Below are 22,446 nucleotides of genomic sequence, written 5' to 3'. Positions count from 1 at the left end.
AGAATAAGGAGACACCTACCCCCAGAGGTCCATTACATGGAAGAAAACATATGGCATCTGTTTTAATTTATAAAGGCAATACATAAAATCATTAACTAATGTGTGTGTTTTTACCACAATAAGAAAAAAACATTAGTTAACTATTTACTCCTTTATGCAGAATCCGTTCAGAAACCTCTTAATACACCATAGTGGAAGTTATAGATCAGATCAAGAAACTCATGATTCAGCCCGGCTGGGTTGGCCCAGTGGTTGAGTGACAACCTATGAACCAGGAGGTAATGGTCTGATTCCCAGTCAGGGCACATGCCCAGGTTGCAGGCTTGATCTCCAGTAGGGGGTGTGCAGGAGGGAGGCAGCTGATAAACGATTCTCTGTCATCACTGATGCGTGTATCTCTCCCTCTCCTGTCCTCTCCGACACACACACACACACACAGTCATGATTCAGTCACTGACGTTCTTTACCACTTAGACCCGCCAGGAGACACCAGCATGACTATGAACACTATGCTATTTTAAACCGTTTCTATTTCGCTCATACAACATTAATTTTTTCCAGACATAACTTTACGTAAAATTGATCACATAGAAAAATGGTTCCATAATTTTATAAGTCGTTAAAGAATAGCTAAGCTTTCATTATTGAGAAAGGAGATGTCAAATAAAAAACAAGCCAACAAACAGGCTAGGTAACTCTGGGCAGACGGTGGCATTTCTGAGGGTATTCCCAGCATGAGTGGGCAGTGTAGGAAGCACAGGCCAAGTTCCATCCTTAAAGTCACCGACTACAAAGCTGGACTCCTCAGGAGAGATCCAGCCTCAAACTAAGGGCAACAGGTTCCACTGTGAAGACACTAACTTGGAGAAGAGAGAACTCTATAGCCCTTTGAGCTAAATGCACGTCCTTTCAAATGTCTCACCTAATGGTGGTCAACGTGCTGGGGAGAACTGAGGGGGTGGAGAGTCAAACACCTGAAAATGTAGTGAGTCACGGGGAGTGCCCAGGGCCAGCCTGCCCAACGCCCGCCCTGCAAACCACCGGGCCCTGCGAACACCATGCGTCACTAAAAGTGCGAGCTACTATCGTAAGCACCACGTCCTTCTGGACAGGTGAACCCCAGAGGTGGACCGGGGTGAAGGAAAGGAAAGCAGAGTCAAGATGTGACTTTGTGTGATTCCCTACGTGTGCACCACTCTGGACAGGCACACAGGGAGGTGAGAGGGTCTCTTTCTCAAGGCCATCATTTCACACACCTGCTGTCCTCCCCCCGCCCGCCTCCACCCCCAACCCCCGCCAATCCCAGCCAGAAGAGAAGGACTGCAGTAAGGAGCTGAAGCAGGAAAACACCTATTGATCATTTATCAGTGATGCAATAAACCAAATCCATAATCCTGAGAACATTCGGGTAGGAACAAAAAAAGAAGGCCAATTGTGTTCAAGACTCTTACTCAGAACAGAACCTTCTGCGAGGACCTGCCTCTGGCTGACTCTGTTGGGCCTCCACTGCCGAGGCCACGACCTCTCTCAGAGGTATTAGTCCCAGTGGCACTCATTTGTTACTCCAAGTCTTGCTGTTTTCCACTTAAATGGTAGCCATTACCTTATTTTAAAAGCGCTATCAAAATAAAACTTATACTTTTTAATGAGCAGTCTTTAAAGTTCTATGCGGTAGAATTAATCTTGAAGGAAGCTGGAGAAATACATGATTCCCATGTTTTAAAGAAGAAATAACAGGAACTTCAACAAGAAAACATGGAAGGCCCTGGCCAGGTTGATCAATTGGTTAGAGTGTCATCCCAATACACCAAGGTTGCAGGTTCGATCCCTCGTCAGGGAACATACAAGAATATCTATCTACCTACCTATCTCTCAAATCAAGCAATTAAAAAACAATACATGCTTGCTTCGGCAGCACATATACTAAAAAAACAACAATAAAATGTGGAAATATAAGAGACTAGAGATGTCCCCAACGTCTTTGTGCCATAGGAGGGTTTCAGGTGAATCCCCGTACTCAGCAGAGAAGAAGAACTCCACTTGAGACAGGTTTGGTTCTTCAGGCCCCATCCAGAACATTCCTCAAACACACCGTGGACAATAAGAGCTCTTGCTTGGTTCTTTTAACATAAATCATTTTAGGGACCGGCCCAAAGTGCTGCAAAGAGTCCATAAGACGCCGGTCTTTGATCTTTGTGGCTTTGCCATGTATGTTTTTAAAATTTCTGGAATGCACCCAGGGAGGCAAACTGCTTGACAGAAAACACTATAAATATCCAAATAAATACATACATACAAACATCTGGAACCCTGATTAAGCACCAAAGTTTTATTTTTTTTCAGGGAATGGGGTGGCGGGGAGGGGTACCACCGAACAGCATTTTTATTTTTACAGAAAAATGTCCTTTATGATAAACCCCCTCTGACACTAATGAAACTTTCAGAAAGCTCAAGTCTGTAAGTCTCCAAAGTGGAGCCTCTGTAGCTGCCTCCTGCAACTTAAATGCTATTCCAGAGCCGAACGTTACTGCAACTCACTTTTTAAATAACTAATGGTAGGTGTATTACTGAAACTGTTACCCATCATTTATAACTACAAAAACCAGTTAATAAGGCAATATATTAATCTCCCTGGGAGTTTCCAGTTAAATGTGCACAAGTACAGATTTTAACCAACGTGCAATACTTTTCTGGATTAAAGGTATAATAAAATACATCGGTTTTCTCCTCCTTGTGAGGCACTTTGAACAGTGACAAAACAGAACTTGCCACAGTTATACCAGATGCAATTAAGTTAAAGCCGAAGAATCAAATGGCCACAAGCCAAGTGGTGAAGTGTGAACCAGATAGTTACAAAACTTATGTCATACTATCCAAAATATCCCTTTCTACCCATTATGAGGTCCTTCGATGAGACACAGCTTTGGCAATCACAGGTAGTCGTGTGATCAGGTCTCTTACCAAACAGAAACACTTCCCACTGCTTTAGGAATAGAATTAAGCCCTAGCCGGTTTGGCTCAGTGGATAGAGCGTTGGCCTGCAGACTGAAGGGTTCCAGGTTCGATTCTGGCCAAGGGCACATGCCTAAGTTGTGGGCTTGATCCCCAGTAGGGGACATGCAGGAGGCAGCCGATCAATGATTCTCTCATCATTGATGTTTCTATCTCTCTATCCCTCTCTCTTCCTCTCTAAAATCAATAAAAATATATATTTTTTTAAAAAGGAGTAGAGTTAAAAATCTTCCCACGCTTGGCACAATCCCACCTGGATGGCTCTGTGGAGAGCCTTCCCGTCCCTCTTGCCCACACTCACTCCATTCCAGCCTTCTTTCCCTGGTTTCCAGGGCCAGTATCACCACAAACACCCGTTCCCACTTCCTGGGTAACCGGACTCATTCTCTGGTCAGATCCACCAGAGAAGCTCTAACAGCAACCCCTCCTCAAACTTGCTCAGGTCACCTGGAACCTCTCTTGGTCCCCTGGGCCTCTTCCTCCACAGTGCTCACCACAACCACCCTTCTTTGGGCCCTAATGTGACGTCAAGCAGAAGACACAGAGGTCTGGATAACACCATGCCTGACCCATGATAGGCCTCGATAAGTGTATCTCAACAGATGGAAGATAAAGTGAATATGTTTCAAAACTGGCATTTTCTGTATTTTCCCTGTTTAGAAAACAGACATTATGAGAACTTCAGCCTGAGAGCCGAGGACAACGTAGGCACTGACCACCCAAATGAGTGCTGCAAGAGATCATCAAAGGTTGGTGTCAATAGAAGGTAGGGGAGGGAAATAATCACTAGTCACATTCAAAACAAGAGGGAACGTTTCAGCTTGTTCCTGTGGCAGCTGCAACCCAGAAACTTGGCCCTGAGACAAAAGGATGAGGGCAAGCTGTGTGGGAGGTGGGCGAAAATACCCCAGCTCCAGGAGCCTCCCCTGCCTGGGCACCCCCACAGCCCACGCCGAGCAGGGCTGTGAGTGCTTAGAAGCAATGCACACATTTATGTGGTTCCAGTCTGCCTCCACTTTAAGAAAGCAGGGTTTACAGAAATTGTTTAAACTCAAGAAATACAAGAATTCATTTTTCTCTTCATCCTAAGTTCCTTCTGTGCAGCTTCAAGATAATTAACCCGTGCTATATCCAATTGCACTTCCCTACTCAGCTCACACCTGCACAATGCCCCATCTCGACTCTGGTGCAGAATATTTGAGTGGTTAATCACATCTATTCTGGTATGGGCGTTCATAATTACCATGCCATCTCTTGGCACAAAGATGGCAACAACTCAGATTACTCTGTGCTGACCTCCTGGCTTTTAGGGCTTGTTCTGATCTATTCTATGATCCATCACCAAAATTAGATTCTGTAAGTCGCTTCCACTATACCAGCGCCCCACCTCTCCCAATGCCACTCAGAGCAATTGCACGTCTGCAGCCTTCCCCAGATTCTCCTTCTTGCCCAGTCTCTCCTCACCACGTTGTCAACCACTGAAAACCTGACACATCATCACGAGCCCAGTGCTCTCCTACCACCCTGCACAATGGATTCACTCACTAGGCTCTATATTTCCTCAACTGTGGGAGGGGTTGCCTCCATTCTCCCATCTCACTCAGAGGAGAGGGCAGTCCATGGGCCTCCACAGGCTCTAAATGAGAAACAAGATAGTCTAAAGCAGGGGGCGCAAGGGGGGGAGGGCTTTTTCTCTGCCAAGGGCCATATGAATATTTATAACATAACTAGAGGCCCGGTGCACGAAATTCATGCACTGGGTGAAAGGGGGAGGGGTGTCCCTCAGCCCAGCCTGCGCCCTCTCACAATCCAGAACCCCTGGGGTAGGGTCCCAATGCCTGGCCAGCGATCAGGGTCTATTGGGGCTTTCCTTCCCCCGGCTGCTGGCAGCTGGCCCCGCCCCTGCAGCTGCCACTGCTTGCCATCTGTGCGGCGCTGCCCCCCCCACCCTCCTGCCACCAGTCGCCTCCCTCTGCTGGGCAATCACTGGCCGGCCCCAAACTTCCACCACAGCGACGCTTGCTGGAGGTCTGGGCCTCCCTCTGTGGGGTGATTGATTGCGGGGCCCCCAAATCAATCGCCCAGCAGAGGGAGATCCCGTCCACCCACCGCAGCGCTGCTGGCTGGGTAGCCTAGGCCTCCCTCTTTGGGGCAATCGATTGCTGGGCTCATCAGAGGGAGGCCCTGCCCACCCGGCCAAAGCTCTGCAATCAAATGCCATACAGAGGATGGCCTGGGTCTCCCTCTTTGGGGCAATGACAGAATGACAGAATCCCCCATCCCAAATTAATCGCCCCACTGGCCAGTGGCCTGGGCCTCCCTTTGCGGGGCGATGGATCATGGAGAGCCCCTCCACTCCCATCTATCGCCCCGTAGAGGATGGCCTGAACTTCCTTCTGCAGGGCAATCGTGGGGCAATGGCGTGCCCCCCCCCCACCCCCCGCAACACACACACCAATCGCATTGCACCTGCCTTGGCTGGCTTGGCACCAGTGCGTCTCACAACGTGGTTGTCCAAAAGTCATCCAAATGGCCATTCTGCTGTTTGGTCATTTGGTCAATTTGCATATTACGCTTTTATGATGATAGGTTTGCAGGCCATACAAAACTATCAACTGAAAAATTAGCCAGCTATATTTGGTTAAACATTTAATTAACTCACTCCTAAGGCCTTGGCAAGGCCAGAGAAAATGATTTCACAGGCCTTATTCAGCCCGCGGGCTGGACGTTCCCCAACCCTGCTCTAAAGAAATAAGTTGTAGAAGATGTGGAAGAAAGGGAACCTTCACGCACTGCTGGTAGGATTGTAAACTGGTGTAGACTATGAAAAACAGTTTGGTGGTTTCTCGAAAAATTAAGAATAGATCTACCATGTGACACACGATCCTTCTGGGTATCTACTCAAAAAATTTGAAAATGCTTATTCCTAAAGACACATGTACCACTATGTTCACTGCAGCCTTATTCACAATAGCCAATACATGGAAACAGCCTCAGTGTTATTTGATGGATCACTGGATAATGAAGATGTGGTACATTTATAGAATGGAGTGCTACTCAGGCACAGAATATAATGAAATATCCTCATTTACAGCAATGTGAATGGGTCCTGAGAATATCATGTTAAGTAAAATAAGTCAGACAAAAAAAGGACAAGATTCATGACTTCACTCATATGTGGGATATAAAACAGAAAGCAACAAACAAGCAAATGAAAAATTCACAGACACACACAACAGTATGGTGGTAACCAGAGGGGAAAAAAATGAAGAGGGTAAAAGGGTGTCAAATATATGGTAAAGGAAGGAGACTAGACTTTGGGCGGTGAGAAAGAGTGCAATATACAGATGTCGTATTATAGAATTATACACCCGAAACTTACATAATGTTATTAACCAATGTTACACCAAGATAGCCTATAACAAGGTATGGACTGCCCGAGGAATCTGCATGTGTATCCAATCCTGATGTGGAACTAGAACTTTTCTCTTGCACTGGCACACAAAATGACCAGCAAGCCTTCTCAGTCACCCAGGCTACAAAGGCCTATACCAGGACAGTGGCCCTAAGAATCAACAGGCACAGAGTAACTGCCTTACATGCATTCTTTCCAAAACCTAAGAACTAAGGAGACTGGAGAAGGGCTTGAAGAAGGTTTGAAACCTTAAGGAAATCCTTTAGCTGAACTTTTAAGACAATCAGAAATTCTAAATAGACAGGACCTGTAAACCTATCTGGCCATCACTCCTGGTAAAACCCAGCTGATGCATTTTCGGGAATATTGTTGGCCTAGTATTTGTGGATTTCCATGGCTAATTTTAGCAAACTAGTTCTTCCCCCTTTTCCTCCAAATCATATTCTAGAAAACATTACCATCACTCCCAGGGTATGTCTGCTATTGTAACCTACACGAACAATTATTCATCTCCTAAGAGCTCTACTGCACAAGCTTTTCACGTATATTAGGGGGGAATCAGGCTTCTGCAAGACATCAAAGTTCTTTCAGACCATGACCTTAACTGTGTTCCTTACCAGCATTCGCAACTTGGTGGCATTAAATAACACCCGTGTAGGCTAGTAATGAAGCAAAACCCTGCAGGATCCCAGTCCCTAGGGCAGCCACGGACCCCACAGCCTGCAGGTGAAAAGTCCTGAGCTCATCACAGAAAGGTTTCCTTATAGCTGAATACACCCTCTAGTCACAGTTCTAAAATTCCTAACATTTACTTCAGAAAGGAAAGAGAGCTTTAATTCCCCAAGACATTAGGACTTGCAAGCCACAAGCCCGCTCAAGGCTGAATGGGCCCAGCTCTCAAATGCCCCAGGATGTCGTCAAACCGAGATATTGTCAAAACGTTAACAGAGAAGAGAGTCCAACAAAGTGTTTTTCTTTTTTTCAGATAAAAACACATTATTCCTTATTTTAGTTTTTTGGTTAATTCATTTTTCACCTACGTCTCAGGTACATTCTTTATCATTCTCAAACTTGGCAAAGAAAACAAAAGTTTCACAAAAAGTCAAAGAATTTAAGATTCATCTGAGATTGCCAAAACCGGTCTGGCTCAGTGGATAGAGCGTCGGCCTGCGGACTGAAAGGTCCCAGGTTCGATTCCGGTCAAGGGCATGTACTTGGGTTGCGGGCACATCCCCAGTGGGAGATGTGCAGGAGGCAGCTGGTCGATGTTTCTCTCTCATCGATGTTTCTAACTCTCTGTCCCTCTCCCTTCCTCTCTGTAAAAAATCAATAAAATATATTTAAAAAAAAAAAAAAAAAGATTCATCTGAGATGCACAAGGATATACCATGCGAGACAGAAACGTCGATCGAACCGGTACCCTTTCAGGACAAGGGATGGCCCTCCAACCACCTGAGTCACTCTGGCTGGGATGGTTCTTTCATTTCCAATTACAGGCACTATATTACAATGGTTCCTACAAGAAAACCTATGGTGACAATAACAAGAGGACTGGGTAAGGCACAGGCATAGCTGTGGACAAGCTCCAGAGAAATGAGAGACGGCAGCAATTTCTTGTTGCTATTGAAGATGAAATGAGACAATGGAAATGACAGTATTTTGGTAAGTTGAAATTATCAAATAAATTTATGATATTGCTATAAAATGATACGACATGGGGAAATATTCCAAATGTATTACACTTCCAGCTGATCTTCAGTTTGCCAGGAAATCTACACTAATAAAAGAGAAACATGGTAATTAGCGTACGACCGCTACCCTTCCCATTGGCTAATCAGCATATCCTTATGCAAATTAACTGTCAGCCAGATGGCGGCCGGCAGCCAGGCAGCTGGAAGCGAACATGAGGCTTGCTTGCTCCGCTGCAGACTCCAACGTTCCCCGCCTGACTTGCCGGCCTCTGAGTTGCAACTCTAAACAACTATGTACTATGTTGCAAATAAGAAGCTAAACAAACCCCAGAAACCAGCTTTCAGCCAGCCGGGATCTCAGAGCTGAAGTTATACATTGTTTCGATTATAGAACGCAAACAAACCAGATACGAAGCCTCAGAGCTAGAGCCAGAGCTAAAGCTGGCCCAGAATAAAATAAAAAAAAGAGAAAAAAAAGGAGCGGTTGGGAGCTTCAGTCAACAACTGCCAGCCTGAAAGCAGCCCTCAGCCCCTCACCCAGACTGGCCAGGCACCCCAGTGGGGACCCCCATCTGAAGGGTGTGTGACCAGCTGCAAAGAGCCATCATCCCCTCATCCAGGCTGGCCAGGCACCCCAGTGGGGACCCCCACCCTGATCCAGGACACCCTTCAGGGAAAACCAGCCAGCCCCCAGGCCTCTATCCTATATAGTAAAAGGGTAATATGCCTCCCAGCACCGGGATCAGCGGAGCTGAGAGGCCTCTTGGCACCTGATCAGCGTGACAGGGGGCAGCGCCCAAACCCCCTGATCGCCTTGCAGCTCTGTGTGTGACAGGGGAAGGCGCCCCAACCCCCTAATGGGCCCTGCTCTGTGTGTGACGGGGTAGAGCCATAACCTCCCCATCGGCCCTGCCCTGAGTGTGACAGTGGCGGTGCCCCAACCCCCTGATCAGCCCTGCTCTGTGGGTGATAGAGGGCGGCGCCCAAACCCCCTGATCCACCCTGCTCTGTGTGTGACAGGGGGTGGTGCCCTAACTCCCCTATCAGCCCTACTCTGTGCGTGACAGGGGGGAGCTCCCCAACCCCCTGTTGGGCCCTGCTCTGGGCATGACAGGGGGTGGTGCCGCAACCTCCCCATCGACCCTGCCTTGAGTGTGACAGGGGATGGTGCCCCAACCCCCCAATCGGCCCTACCCTGAGCCTGACTGAGGGTGGCATTGCAACCTCCCAATCCGCCCTGCTCTGTGCATGAAAGGGGGCAGCGCCCCAACTCCCTAATCAGCCCTGCTCTGAGCCCTACCAGGGGCTGCACCTAGGGATTGGGCCTGCTCTCTGCCACCCAGGAGCAGGCCTAAGCCAGCAGGTCATTATCTCCTGAGGGGTCCCAGACTGCAAGAGGGCACAGGCCAGGCTGAGGAACACCCCCCCAATCAGTGCACAAATTTTTGTGCACCGGGCCTCTAGTCTATAATAAAATCACAATATGCTAATTAGACCAGACGTCGAAGCCGGAGGGAAGCCTGGGTCCCGGGTGCCAGAGGGAAGCCAGTGCCGGCAGCTGGCGGAAGGAAGGCCTACTCTTGCATGAATTTCATGCATTGGGCCTCTAGTGAGATTATAACTGTCAACAGATGAAACCTCTCTTATGCAAGAGATTGCTTAAACATGAGAAGATGAATGAAAATGAATATAATAATCCTCTGACATCTTTACAAACAGCACAGCTTTGGTTCTCTTCTGCTTTTATCTATCACATTATTTCTAGGCAAGTTCTGCAGGATGATAGAATCACTGGCAGGTATTAAACTAGTAAGCACTCTGTTTTCATTTAGGTCTCTCCGCCCAAAACTATGTATTTCTTCATAGACTCCAATGCCATTACACCCAGCCAATAATTTATGGCATTTAAATTGTTAGTTTATTAATGCTAATTGGGGAGTCTAAATAGAAGAGTTGTATCTGTTCTATTAGATTTATTATTCCTTTAACTGCTTTAAAAATATAATCCAAAGTTTATAATAGCTAGCCACAAATTTCATTTTCTTCCCAGGCTGCTTTTAACCACATTTAGCACAAGAGGGAGTTTTAAAGTATCAGGATGCCCATCTGATAAAAATGCACAAGGACTGCCCGGAATTACCTGGAGTGAACAAACCACGGAATGTCTCTAAAAATCATCCCATGAATAAAATTTGAAGGCTCAACAATCTAAAACTGCCTTAGGTCAACTTTAACTTTCACTTGTGAAATTTGTCATTTTTCATGCTTTTTAAAAAAAAAAAAAAAAAGGTGAGAACAGATAGAAGTTCTACATTTGACCAGTTATGGCATATTTTTTTAAAAAAAATAGTAAGTTCCTGCTACTCCAAGGAAGTATATCCACTTCCCTGGAATAATCCCAATGTTCTATTTAAATAGAACTTATTTTATAAAATTTCAAACTGTCTTTCCTTAATTACACAATAGACCTGTAATAAACTTCAGCCGTATCATTTTCAAGTAAAAAGTAAACCAGATGTTCGGTACTTACATGCAAAACTGAGCTCTCGTTGTGAAACCAAATTAAATTAAAATGAACTCTGGAGTGAAGCAAAGCCCCAATGAAAACAAAACAAAACAAGCAAACACAAAAACATGCTGTTTGATTTTGTTTTGTGGCTCATTAGTCTTGGTCATTTATCTATTTTTCGTTGTGTCTGAGAAAACACACAGGTCCATCCCAACTCCCTGCTATTTTATCAACATTTGCATATTTATTTGAATTTTGTTAAAAAAAAAAAAAAAAGGGAGGGGGCAGAAAAACACAAATACTTATCATGGCACTTAGTTAAAAATCATTCAGCTATTTGCTTGGCACTGTTTCAAATGCTTTACATATATTAATTCTCACACACATAAAGATGGTTAGGACTATTACTATACTACGACCACCCACCCATCCACCTCCTTCTCCCCCACCCCCGTAGGAGTGTGCAGTGGCAAGGCTGGAATGCACATTCAGGAGGGCTGATTCTAAAGTCTGTTGTCTTTACCTTTGCTATGGGGGCTCCCCGGGGCACCGCCAATCCCAAATCACACGGTGGTTCAAAACCACTACTGGAACATACTAGTAAAGGAATACCAATCCGATTTGGTGATGAGGAGAGTCAAAGGTCCCTTTATTTGCAGGCTAATTTTCTAACTATACATATAACATCTCTTTTTAAAATCTAATAATGTAATCTAATTTTGGTGTGGCAATCTAACAAAAAGAAAGCTCTCTCATTCTCGCACACACGCCCCACCCCACACCGCATCGAATGCTGCTGGAGATGTAATTGTGCTTCAACCTGAGGATCCTGACGGTGCCGGCGAAGTGACTGGCCCAGGAATCCCACAGTCATGTTCCTAGAGGAAACGGGACAAAGCAACAACTCGAACTACCTCTCAACTCCCTGCCCAGTAACAGTTCCACAATGTCTACAACCAAAGTTCTCTCTCGGCTGACAGCAAATAAAAACTCGACAAGAGAAGGGGAGAGAAAAGATGAGCTATATTTTTTTTAAAATATCCCAAAACTTGCAAGGTACTTATTTGTCACCTACAATTTCAAACTCTAATCTCCTCTGGAAAATTTAGCGACATTGATACAGGAAGAACCGAGAGAAGACGACATTCCTGAAGGCCAGGACTATTAAGCATTAAACTCCTATAGTGTCTTATTTGTGAAAAGAGATGTAAGAGGATGGGAAATTTGGCATCAAAGGGAATTAAGGCTTCTTAACTCAATTTTCAGAATTCCCTAATGTATGAGTTAACTCTAGTCACCTGGTTGAAGACAAAGATTTGTGAATAAACAGCAGCTTATCTGATTGTATGATAAACCAGATTGTCTGGATTACACAGGTGCACCTTTTTATTACTCTGGCTATTTATGTCAACAACTATTTATTTAGTCTTGAAGTCAAGAAGAACAATTTTCTAGTAACACTGATTACTCACCATCTTGAAATGTGTTTATTTTCCTTTCACTTACAGGACTATGTCAAGACTAAAGTAAAAAGCTGGCACCAATAAGAAGTACTTCTGTCTATAAGAACGCTTATTGGTGGAATTCATTAAACCATGTTGACTCCTTTTAAAGTAAAAGAGAAAATGCAGAGAAGATTTATATTAGCATGAGATATAATTTAAAGATGTTAATACCATTTTATTCTGCTAAAAGGGAAGAACAATAATTTAATGGTTCCTGCCAAAGAAATAAATTTTATGATCCCAGGCCATTCTGACACCAACAGGGAAAAAAGAATGAAAAAAATATATAATAAAAATAACTCTATACAAGAAAGCAACTATTTCCTTCTTAGTTTATTGTTCAATATTTAAAGGTAATAAAAAAATTAATCCATGATTCTGACAACGTCTCAAAGCACCGCTGCTGATCTAAATATATGGAATTATATATGGGAGGAAATACTATATGTGAAGGCAACTCCACATACTCTGTAGTATCTGTTCAACTACCTTTGTGAAGAAGAAGAAAAAAAGTGGGTGCCTCACTCAGAGTGAAGGATGCTATCAGTCATGGAATCAAAAGAACACTTCTAGAAACTTCCACTTGAAGTTCAGAGAGAAATCACCAACTAATTATTGACTTCTAGAAACTTCCACTTGAAGTTCAGAGAGAAATCCTTAACTAATTATTGACTTAAACATCCCAAAATCAGGGCCTTAGGCTGAAAAGCAAGCAGGGCAGAAGCCCTGGCTGCACAGCTGCTCTGCTGCACGCTCTCCACCAACAGCTGACCTGGAGGCAGGATTTTCCTCTCCTGAGGAGCAGGACTGTGTTTGGAAAATGTCTGGATAAAGACTCTTAAACACATAACAAGTTTAAAATAGACTTTCCAGGTGTTCAAGAGGTTGAAACATTTCCCCATGTGATACAATCTATTAAAATGCAAATGCAAAAAAAAAAGAAATGAAAGGAAAATATTTCCAGAACAGAGAACCTGATTTCATGATAGTTTTCCATTTAACCACAGTATTTTCATAAACTTCCACTCAAAGTGTACTTTGAAGCTTGTCATCTTTTTTCTAGGTATTAAAGAGTTTCTTACCTAAATGAGGAGGTAGTCTCTAAAAGTTTAATCCTGGTTACCAAGAATGAGAAGAGAGCACTTGACAGATCATAGCTGATTTCATGATAACATTACTTAAGAATAAAACGCCATTGCTTATGTTCTACCTCCGGTCAGAGCATCTGAAACACTTCTAAAAGGCCCAAAGAGAATGGCATGTAGATACCTCTAAAGGGCAACAACTGGAAGTCCTTGTTGCCCTCTCCTTTCCCTATCACTGGTCTGAAATGAGTTCCAGCACCCAGAGTCCCGGATGGGTCAGGAAAGTGAGTCAAGTCACCAGTCTGCTTAGAAACCAGGATGAGTTTGCTGTAAGCTTAGAGATTAGGATCTTAAATAAAGAATCACTTATTTTGTTTCCTAAATTCCTCTCACACTCCCACTGGTATGATTTCATTTTGAAAACAATTCATCTTGAAGTTCCAGAACACTTTTTGGAAATTTTAGAAAATCAAGGCCAACCACTTACGTAATTGATTGTGAAAAAGAAATATGCCATAGGGCTATGTTTGTGAGTGTGAGTGTGCTGTGTGTATACTTGAGTCAACATCTCTGTAGCAAATTTTTAATCTCTATCTTTTCTATATGGAATCAGAATATTGCCTTTAAAGAGAGAGAGAGAGAGAGAGAGAGAGAGAGAGAGAGAGAGAGAGAAACCATCCATTGTCTGCAATTATTTAAGTGTGGAAATGTCTCCAAGACAGGGACTTTTTGCCCCAATGCTTGGGACCACAACTGACAACTAGCAGATAACCAATCAATACTTGATGAATGAAAACATCCCCTTTTTTCCTTTTAGAAACTTGAGGCCAAGAGAAATGAAGGGACGGGAACAGCTATTCCAAATCTAGGTTTCTAGCAGAACTGGGACATTGCAACCTCTCCACCTACATCTCAACTCCCTATCCAATAACAGTTTTAAAAAGCCTGCTGGTGTTTTTAAATGGTGGTAGTCCTCCTGTTTACTTCTTAAGGGCATGCAGTTTTTATCAGGTAAAACTACAAAGTACCAAATATTTAACCCACATAACTGCGGACATTCATCTTCAACGCACAACTAATCCCCAAAGAAATGTATCAGGTGTTTGATAGTTTCGTTTCCTTGATTGGCAGACAACAGAACTTGAATAGTATAGTTCCATGAACCAATATATATGGTTTTCTCTTCATGCCATCACATAATAAAAACAACATAAATATAACCTATTAGAAATTCTACATTTGAAAATAAATTATAGGGGAGAGTTCAATTTAATATAAAAAACAAAGGATAAGATAAAGACTCTAATTCTATTTCAACACTGTAAAGTTCCATTGCTCTTTATGGGTGGGGCATGGAGAGGTGCAAGTACACTCCTGAAACCATCCCTTCTTCTATCCGGCCTGCAAATACTTACTAATCAGCTACAACGTGCCCAATCCGGGGCTCAGCGGCTTTCATAGTAACACAATAGATACACTTAATAAAAAGCCCAAGGCTAAGAGGAGAGACAGGCATTCAACACATAATTACCTAAATTATAATTTAACTGTAATTTTGACAAGTACTATAAAGATGTGATTAAAAACACCACCAAAACTTTGTGAAGTGAAACGTCAGGCTCGATGTTATAAATATTTGGATTTTTTCCCAATTTCCTCATGGCAAAACAAATAATAATGTTCAAAATAAAGTGGCCGGGGAAGAAATGATAAGATGAAGATGAAGATTTCAATTATAAAATGAAAATAAAAGTTTGCCCCTTGGTCTCGTAAGAAAGCTTCAACATCAAATCTTACTCTCTATGACAACCAGAGATGAACCGACCGATGAGAAGAGTAAATCAAAATAGATTCATAAAACAAAGTAACAAATGCCAATAATCAACAGCTGTTTGCTGTGGAAGGGCACAAGCTTGAACTCTAAAGCCAGAAATGGGAGCTATCTGGGTGAAGAATTCAAAAATTAAACTCAACAAATGCTCTTTTGGTGATCTGAAAGTGATTTATTTCACCAGTTGTCTCTTTTATGAGAGCTGCTCACAGGAAATACACCTCAAAGAGAAAATACAGGGGCGTGTGTAGAACAAGAACCAAGCTAAGGGATGTGCATCAGACAGGCACCCAAGGGTCACTCGCTGCCTGTGCATCTGTCTCAGATAACTACTTGTTGGTTTCTCTTCAGAATCTTCTAATTTAAAATAAATATATAAAAGAGCACTGGCCCACAGACTGATTCCTGTCAAGGGCACATGCCTCAGTTGCAGGCTCGCAGGCTTGATCCCGGCTGGCGCACGTGCGGGAGGTAACCAATCATTATGTCTCTCTCACATCGATGTTTCTCTCTCTGTCTCTCCCCATCCCTTTCACACTCTCTCAAAAGCAATGGAAAAAATATCCTCGGTCGAGAATTAACAAAGTGTAAGTAAATAAATAAGGCACATTAACAACAACAAACACACACACATATATTTTAGAGGAAGCACTTGACATTATAGCAAAACTGTACGGAATTTCAATCCAGCAAATCCGCATCGATTCCCACTTAGTGTCAGGAGACTATGCTTTATACATACTAGGTTCTCAGTAATTTACTTCTCAATATTTATTCATGTGGGAACTGGCCCAAAAAGCTATTCTAATTTCTCTGGAAATGGTTGTACAAAAGCAATGAACTATGCCATAAAAAGACTGATGCATTTTCTGTCACAAAAAAGCTAAAATGTTGAAGTAATAAGGGAAGGAGGGAGGGAGGGAGAGGCTCTTAAGTGACAGTATTTGAATTACTATAAATTAAATGATTTATAAAACTTATAAATTATCCAATTTATAAAATACCATACATCACATATCCCATATAACACCAAATTATTGGGCATATTACTATCAGAAAATGGGATACACCAAGGAAGTCTTGAGTACCAAAGACTGCCTAGCTCTAAGCTCTAGGACAGTGATGGCGAACCTATGACACGCGTGTCAGAGGTGACACGAGAACTCATTTTTTTGGTTGATTTTTCTTTGTTAAATGGCATTTAAATATTTAAAATAAATATCAAAAATATAAGTCTTTGTTTTACTATGGTTGCAAATATCAAAAAATTTCTATATGTGACACGGCACCAGAGTTAAGTTACGGTTTTTCAAAATGCTGACACACCGAGCTCAAAAGGTTCGCCATCACTGCTCTAGGACATCAAACCATTAAAAACCTAGGAGCTTGGGGCATTGACATCATAGCCACAAATATTAGAGTAGTGTAGTGAGTGAACTTATGAGAGATGTATATGTTCCACTTAATATATTCATGATTTGAAAAAGAAAAAGAAACGCAAGTCAAATACCATCGTTACATTATCCAGAGATTACATGGCTATAAAACAGCCTTGAAGAAGGCACAGGCTTCCCAAATCTTATCTTTATAATATTTTACTGGACAATCACAACCACAGTGCTTTTTCTGCTACTAAGTTGTCAGTAGTTTCATGTATGATTACCATGGAGGAAAAAAAAACATGAATAAGGAGTAATCAGAACATTCTAATAGATTAAAAATATACACCAAAATGGTGCAATATTTACCAGCCATGGTCAAGGGCATAATAATCACCTTTATAGAGATTACTGACAAAATAACAATATTAAGCAAATATATGTAATTATGTAACTATTTAAACTCGTAACAAAGGCTTTTATGATACCATTAGCAGTAAATGAGCAACTCCCATAAAATATGACTTAATATCACCCTGATAAGAGTTTAAGTACATATAACCATTGTTATGTGAAAAAACATTATTCTTAATATGTGACAGCCCGACAGGATTTAATTACCACACCTACTTCAAACTATTAGCTGTTTCATTCAAACCTGAAAAAATAATATTTATGTGGCTATTGAGAATCACTGTGATTGATGCAATCTTTTGTGTTACTCCCTTTACAGTCACTTGCATTTGTTATGATTAACAAGGAAAAATGAAAGGGGAAATGTGTGTTTTTGTTTTGCAACAAAGCTTTTCTGATGATGACTAACTTCTTCCTTTGAACACAAAAAGCCTGTTTAACTAATGTACTTATAAATATGTTCTTCACAATGTGCACCAAGCAAGAAAAGGAAGAAGAAAACAAAAAGCCAGTAGGACTTCAGCCAGAACTAAAAGCAACCTGGGCAGGATGAGTTACATGAAAGCTGTCAGGAGGGTTGTTATTCTTATTCTCAATTTCTTACAGCTTATCTGCTCTCAAGGAAGAAAAATCGTAGTTTCTTTTAACCATATCCACAAACAGATCTCACTTGAAAGGAAACATAGCGAGTGATTTGGCATGAATGGGCATATTACCAATTTCCAAGCATCACTACTGAATATTTATGTCGGTGACGAATGATGACACTGGTGAAATATTTTAACACGAAGCCTTGCCTTGTAAATCGTCTGAATGATGCTCTGTCAAAACAACACCTACCATAAATCAGAGGTTTTAGGACCAGTATTTCTTGTTCTAACATGCTCCCTGCTCAGCAGAATCACTTGTGTGAACAGGCATAGATTAATGTGTGCTAAGCAAAGCCATCTCACCTCCTAACTTACAGAGCTATAATTTAACAGGTCTATTATCGTCAAGGTAATTTTGACAGTGCTGAAATATTATACTTGTTAAAAATATGCATTTAGCACTAACCCCAGTGGTCATTTGAACTGAACAGACAGATAGGTACCCTTACAATTACCTTTCTTCTCTACTGAAGACTCTCCCTTTCTGGCAAGGCAGAGGGATGTTGAGGATTGATTTTATGAATAGCAAAGCAAGACAGGTTCTCTGATAGGACAAAAAGCTCGCAGTGCCGCTTCACTTTGCACTTCTCCGCAAGGTATTTATTTAGCAAGTTACAGTGGGTGCGAAGGAGTCCATTTCCAGGTAGAAGGATCAGGACAATGGCTCAAACCCTATTCCCCCAAACCCTCAACTCCGACACAATGCACATCCTAATGCAGGGATCTTAGATTGTGAAATCACCTACCGAGCCTCACTTTCCACTCAGGCAGGTTGATTAGGGAGCGTACAAGAAAACGTCTCGCTTAACTCTAATGCAAACATTCATTTCCCACGGACCTCAATGGGGCCAAGTACCTTCCACCGGAAGAGTAAAAATGGCAAAAGACAGTAGCACGTTTACTTTTCTCTCTATAGTGTTTTAGCCCTAACTTAACTTGATTGGTAAAGAGCAAAATAATATGAATTTGCACTTTTTTCTACACTGAATGCACAAGTTAGCAAACATGTGCACGCGCATGCACACGCGCACGCACCACTGTACAAAATTCAGTCATGTGACATGAACATAGTGGCCACAGCCCAAAATGAGAGAATAAACAAACATCTACTGACACCAGGAGCTCAGTTTCTTAAAGCCAAATTAACACATTGAAAGCAAATAAACACATATTTGTCTGGAATTCATTATAGTCAACCCTCTCGGCCAAGTGTTATGTCACCAGAGTTGGGCACGAAAAAAACAGACAACTATCCACTCATCTTGTCTCCAAAACAAAGGGAGAAATTCAAGAGACTTGATAAGAATAAAATGTCTCTGCTGGCTGATGGCGTGGAAGAAAAGTGAAGAAACTGGTTCATATGTCTCCCTGAACTCATGTTTGACTCAGGTCATACAAAGGACCATATTCTACCCTTTCCCAGTTAAAATTCATCCAGTCAATATGTCAGCAGCTGCCTATCCTGGTTACTAGGAAAGAAGGTGTCAATTAAAAAAATCCAAGTAACATGGTTTGAAATACTAGATATTCTGGGACAATGCTGGGAGTAATGTTTTATAAACCCAAGAGTTTAATGTGTTAAATATAATAAATCATGACAATGCTTTTAAAATCTCATATCAACGCTACAAACTACAAAGACCCAAGCTATAAAAATGGAATTTCCAAGAAAGCTTTCAAAGAAAAACAACCAGGTTTTGCAGTAAGGTGCCCTGCGTACACTATATCCCGGAGATAATGTAGATCATGCTGCCCTCTAGTGCCAGATGTAAAAAAATGAAATGAATTCTGCGTGTGCAAGGAAAACAGGACTTAAAATTAAAACAGAAATTATCTCGTAACTTCTGAAGGACTTACTGCTGACCTGGGATTGCGTTACCCTTGTGTTAAGAGCTCATAGAACTGAAAGGAGCTACGATGACAGAGGACAAAGGTGGACTAGGAAGAGGCAAAGTGGCAAACAGCACGGGACACATCATGTGACACTAGACAACTCGAGTTGCAATAAAAATGAGTAGGAAACATTATGGCAGTTGAAAATGTGCGGCTCCTAAATAGACACACATAATACCATTACCAAAATACATCTCAGGGGGAGAGAATAAAAAACAGAGATGGCTGAGAGCAAGGAAGGTAAAAAGAAGAAAACTAGCTTTTGCCATTGTAAGGCCTCACACTAGTGGATTCAAATTTCACCCAAATAGCTAAATATATAAGGTTATGAAATATCAGTAGGCAAGAAAGTATCATGTTATATACACAACTAAACAAGGAAACTTCGTGCAACCATATGGATTTAAAGAGGAGAGTAACATGGTCACGCAGCTTGGAGCAACGGAACCTTCTTACAAATCATCTCTGGAAGGGTAACCTTCAGAGAAACTTTGTTATTGAGAAGAAAGCTGCACTTCCAGGTCTCCCTTGCCCTTCTCCTTAAGTCAAAGTAGGTGAACTTGGATTCTGGCAGGGCAGCAGGTGGCTGATTCAGGACCCTGCCCTGGAGGCCTGGCTCTCTGCATACTTGCAAAGTGTCCCCCTCTGATGAACAAAATAAAATGCAGGGGATCTGGGAGGAAATACTAGAAGGGAGACAGCACATCTGGGATGGAAGCACCCATGAATGAGTGTGAACAACATTGCTGCAGTCGAGATCAGGGTCATTGGGAATGTCATGGCAGAAGCGGGAACTGTGGGTGAGTACGGAAGGGAACTCTGGCAAGTCCTCCACAGATCCAAGCTGGGCTATGGTCCGGGCCTCTGCCTGGAGTTTCTGGTTTCTGTACCAGTCTCCGCCCAAGTCTAGCTTGCTAAAAACCAAAGTCGGTCCCAGACTCACAAACTTAAGATTGTTTGACTTACTATATTCAGTAGAAACCATACTCCTAATATTGAATTTTGCTCTCTTCCGAGGCTAGTGATACACAATGCAATGCTCTCTTGTGATGCTGGGCAGGGGGAGCAAGATGATTTTGCCCAACTGTGAGCTAAGGTGAGTGTTCTGAGCATGTTTAAGGTAGGCTAGGCTAAGCTCTGATGTTTCGTAGGTTAGTTATATTAACTGCACTTACAACTTATGACAATTTCAACTGACATGGGTTTATTGGAGGTAACCCCGTAAGTTGAGGAGCATATGTACACACTGACAAAAGGCCTAACTGTCCCCTCAGTTTTCTAAAATCTGGGTGTCGTCAGTCAGGACCCTGAGCTCACAGGAAACTCACTGACCCCGGGTCTCTCTGAGAGCGAGCTCTCAATGGTAAAGTACTGATGAGAGTATGCCTCCAGGCGCCGTGCTGCTCAGAGGACACACTGTGACGGGGGAGCAACACGACTCCAGGCACTTGTGTACATGTAATAGAACTCAAAAATGGAGCATGTCTACCTTGCGGCTCTAGAGGGGAATTTTTTAAAAATAATATATAACCATTAAAGTACATAGAATCAATGTCAACTAAGAGGCGTAATTCATAGTGTTGGCTTGTTCTTCCCATTTTAAGAAGTACAAAACTTTTATCCAAATGGAAATTTAAAATCTACCACATATAAAAATTTCTTTAATTAAAAGCACCTTTTAGTCGACCACTAAAAGAGCAAATAACTCATGAGCCCTCAACATTTTGGGCAAGCAAGGCCTGTCTCTGGCGTTCTTATGGGGCGAGCCGCGGTTTGCCGACCACGGTTATGGGGGCTTCTATTGCCTTGACGGAATCAGTCCTGCAATAGATACAGGAGGGGGAGGCAGGATAAGTGCTCCGGTGCCGCTCTGAGATTAGCAACCTCGTAGATTGAGACTTGGTCCCAAATCTGTGAATAATAACTAAACCAGCACGTGGGAAACCCACAGGGCTTGCACATGGAAGAGTCCAGTTAACGGTGGTCACAAGCATTCAGAGGCAGCGATGACAGAAATGCAGTCCCATTTGGTGCTCCAAACTTAATGACTGCAGCTTTCACATTAACCGGCAGAGGGGTGCGACTTTACGGCTGTAAGACTACCTAAGTCTTCCGATCACTTGCTAACCACAGCTATATAACACTGTCCACTGTGTGTGCCTCTGCGGTTTACAATTCCTGGTGCTTCGCACAGTGCCTGGACTAAACAGGTGCTGACTACATATCTACACAAGGCGCTTTCCGGAAGAGTCTTATTTCATCCTCACAACAGTCCTGTGAAACAGAGAGGGCGGCGGCAGTCATTTCCACTTCACAGGCAAGGAAGTGCCTAGGCATCATTCCCGAGGCTCACCAGGCACCGGCCATGGTCTGAGCACTGTGATTCTGTCAACCTATTTAATCCGCACAATATCTGAGCAAGGGAGGTGTGAACAGCATCCTCACTTTACAAAGGAAAAAACCAGGCACAGAGAAATTAAGTAACTGGGACATAAATATCAATGCAACTATAACAGGTTATTACTTAGGAATTCACACCAGGCAGCAGGCTCTGGAGGCCACACTTTTAACCACAACTTCCTGCTTTGAGATGTGCCTACCCAATAATATCTCCATGCTCTGGCCCAGGTAACATGGCAAGTTAATAGCCAGACCAGCCCTGACCGGTTTGGCTCAGTGGATAGAGCGTCAACCTGCAGACTGAGGGGTCCCGGGTTCGATTCCGGTCAAGGGTATGTACCTTGGTTGCAGGCATATCCCTGGTGGGGGGTGTGCAGGAGGCAGCTGATCGATGTTTCTTTCTCATCGATGTTTCTGACTCTCTATCCCTCTCCCTTCCTCTCTGTAAAAAATCAATAAAATATATATTTTTTTAAAAAAATAGCCAGACCAAAGCTACCCACCCCTGTGCTCCCTCCAACCCACCTCCCTGCATCCACAGGTTCTGTCAATCACTACCTGCAAAAGCAAAGCCGCCCTGGGCTTCCCCACAAGTCAAACCAATTGGGCAGAGTGGGGATGTGTGCTGATGACCTACCTCTTCATAGGAACCCACGTCAAGA

General features: G+C 42.9%; 1 protein-coding gene across 1 annotated transcript in view; it reads right to left on the bottom strand.

The window, feature by feature from the left end:
• ABCC4 (ATP binding cassette subfamily C member 4 (PEL blood group)) overlaps window positions 1-22,446 on the bottom strand; it is a 248,533-nt gene that overhangs the window by 104,208 nt on the left and 121,879 nt on the right. The gene's annotated exons all lie outside the window — the stretch shown is intronic.

The sequence above is a fragment of the Myotis yumanensis genome, unplaced genomic scaffold (genome assembly GCF_028538775.1).
Source record: "Myotis yumanensis isolate MYYU_CA2020_CCGP unplaced genomic scaffold, mMyoYum1.0.hap1 SCAF_3, whole genome shotgun sequence".
Lineage (NCBI taxonomy): Eukaryota > Metazoa > Chordata > Mammalia > Chiroptera > Vespertilionidae > Myotis > Myotis yumanensis.
Note: the sequence above shows the minus strand (reverse complement) of the source record. Positions and strands in the feature narration are given on the sequence as shown.